The sequence below is a fragment of the Chiloscyllium plagiosum genome, chromosome 1 (assembly GCF_004010195.1).
Source record: "Chiloscyllium plagiosum isolate BGI_BamShark_2017 chromosome 1, ASM401019v2, whole genome shotgun sequence".
In the NCBI taxonomy this organism is placed as follows: Eukaryota; Metazoa; Chordata; class Chondrichthyes; order Orectolobiformes; family Hemiscylliidae; genus Chiloscyllium; species Chiloscyllium plagiosum.
The window spans coordinates 127376999-127379741 of record NC_057710.1 but is presented as its reverse complement, the minus strand read 5'-3'; positions in this window follow the sequence as shown (position 1 = coordinate 127379741).

Below are 2743 nucleotides of genomic sequence, written 5' to 3'. Positions count from 1 at the left end.
TCCACATATTGCATAAGAAAATTTTCTCGTACACACTTAACACCTCTCCATCCCAGCCCTTAACACCATGGCAGTCCCAGACTGTGTTTGGAAAGTTAAAGTCCCCTACTATTCCAACCCTATTATTCTTACAGGTAACTGAGATCTCCTTACAAATTTGCTTCTCAATTTCCAGCTGACTATTGGGGCCCTAAAATACAATCCCAATATGGTAATCATCCCTTTCCTATTTCTCAGTTCCACCCAAATAACATCAGGAGCAGCTTGAGAAAATCCCTGGCAATTACCCCTAGGCGATGTTGATACTTTGTTTGCTAACTTAACTGCTCAGTTAAATTAACTGATGCCTCCATTAAAATAGTGTGTAAATTTGTATTCATGAAAGCTCCACCTACCCCCCACCACCATTTTTTCTGCACTCAGAGTTGCTTTCGCCTCTCAATTGCTGTGATGATTGGCATCATCTTTAGTGCCATAAGGTCATCGCTGCTGCCAATGTCACACACATTATCTGTTCATGAGGTGCCCCCCAGTGTACAGTCTCAATAATTGTTTTTTGTTCCATTCTTTTCTTGTTTCCTTCACTTTGCAGTTAGACAGTGTCAATGGATTCACAGCTCTCCTAGACTTTATTTTCTTACCTCATTACCTTTCCCCTTGGCCTTCCACCATGAAACCTTTCACCATTTCATATCTCCTGCTCTCCAGCTGCAAACAGATCTTCCCTTTTTGCCCTTCCCTTCTTCCCACTTTCTTATCTTTAACATGTTCAAAACCTATTTCAGGACTAACATCTTCTAATTCTGAAAGGCTGTTGATCTGAAATGTTAACATTTCCTTTGACAGCTGTTGCCAGATCATTTTTTCAGCATCAATCACACTCAGCACTTGAAATGCATTTCATTTTAGAACTACGTACGTCTAAATCAAGAATTTTATAGTGCAAAAAAATGTCATTTGGCACATCTTATTGTGTCACCTTTAGCATTTGAAGATGTTTGCTTCACGTTCCAACTTCTCTTTCCTCATAGCCCTGCAATGTCCTTTCCTTTTCATGCATGCATCAATTATGATTAAAAATGTAAAAGGCTATGATGACTTGAATGTAACCTGGAAACAAAAAAGACGTCCTGTCTTGTGAGTATTCTCATTATGCATTGCCATTTGCCGATTTATTGCTGAGCTGAAAATGTGTTGCTGGAAAAGCGCAGCAGGTCAGGCAGCATCCAAGGAGCAGGAGAATCGACGTTACGGGCATGAGCCCTTCTTCAGGAATGAGGAAAGTGTGCCATGCGGGCTAAGATCAAAGGTAGGGAGGAGGGACTTGGGGGAGGGGCGTTGGAAATGCAATAGGTGGAAGGAGGTTAAGGTGAGGGTGATAGGCCAGAGTGGGGGTGGGGGCGGAGAGGTCAGGAAGAAGAATGCAGGTTAGTTGAAGTGTTGCGCTACGGGGTGGTTGGGTTGGTTGGTCCAGAGGTGTTCTCTGAAACATTCCGCAAGTAGGCGGCCTGTCTCCCCAATATAGACAAGGCCACATTGGGTGTAGCGGATGCAGTAAATGATGTGTGTGGAGGTGCAGGTGAATTTGTGGCGGATATGGAAGGATCCCTTGGGGCCTTGGAGGGAAGTAAGGGGGGAGGTGTGGGCGCAGGTTTTGCATTTCTTGCGGTTGCAGGGGAAGGTGCCGGGAGTGGAGGTTGGGTTGGTGGAGGGTGTGGACCTGACGAGGGAGTCACGGAGGGAGTGTTCTATGAGGTTGTAGGCGGTGGATGGGAGATCCCCTGAGGTGATGAGGTTATGGATGGTCTGGGAGATGATTGGAGGTTCCTCCAACCTCATAGTCCCACAACCCCGCATCGCCCCTTTCTACCTCCTGCCCAAAATCCACAAACCTGACTGCCCCGGCCGACCCATTGTCTCAGCCTGCTCCTGCCACACCGAACCCATCTCTGCATACCTCGACACGGTCCTGTCCCCCTTAGTCCAAGAACTCCCCAACTATGTTCGGTACAGCACCCACGCCCTCCACCTCCTCCATGATTTTCGCTTCCCCGGTCCCCAACGCCTTATTTTCACCATGGACATCCATTCCCTATACACCTCCATCCCCCATCACGAAGGACTTAAAGCCGTCCGCTTCTTCCTTTCCCACCGTACCAACCAGCACCCTTCCACTGACACCCTCCTTCCACTGACTGAACTGGTCCTCACTCTGAACAACTTCTCTTTCCAATCCTCCCACTTCCTCCAAACCAAAGGAGTAGCCATGGGCACCCGCATGGGCCCTAGCTATGCCTGCCTCTTCATAGGATATGTGGAACAGTCCATTTTCCACAGCTACACTGGCACCACCCCCCACTTATTCCTCTGCTACATCGATGACTGTATCGGCGCTGCCTCGTGCTCCCATAGGAGGTTGAACAGTTCATCCACTTTACCAACACCTCCCTCCCTTTCCTAGACCTCTCCATTTCTATCTCGGGCGACCAAATCAACACGGACATTTACCATTAACTGACAGACTCCCACAGGTACCTAGACTACACCTCCTCCACCCTGCCCCCTGTAAAAACGCTATCCCATATTCCCAATTCCTTCGTCTCCACCGCATCTTCTCCCAGGAGGACCAGTTCCAATACCATACAACCCAGATGGCCTCCTTCTTCAAAGACCGCAATTTCCCCCCAGATGTGATCGGCGATGCTCTCCACCGCATCTCCTCCACTTCCCGCTCCTTCGCCCT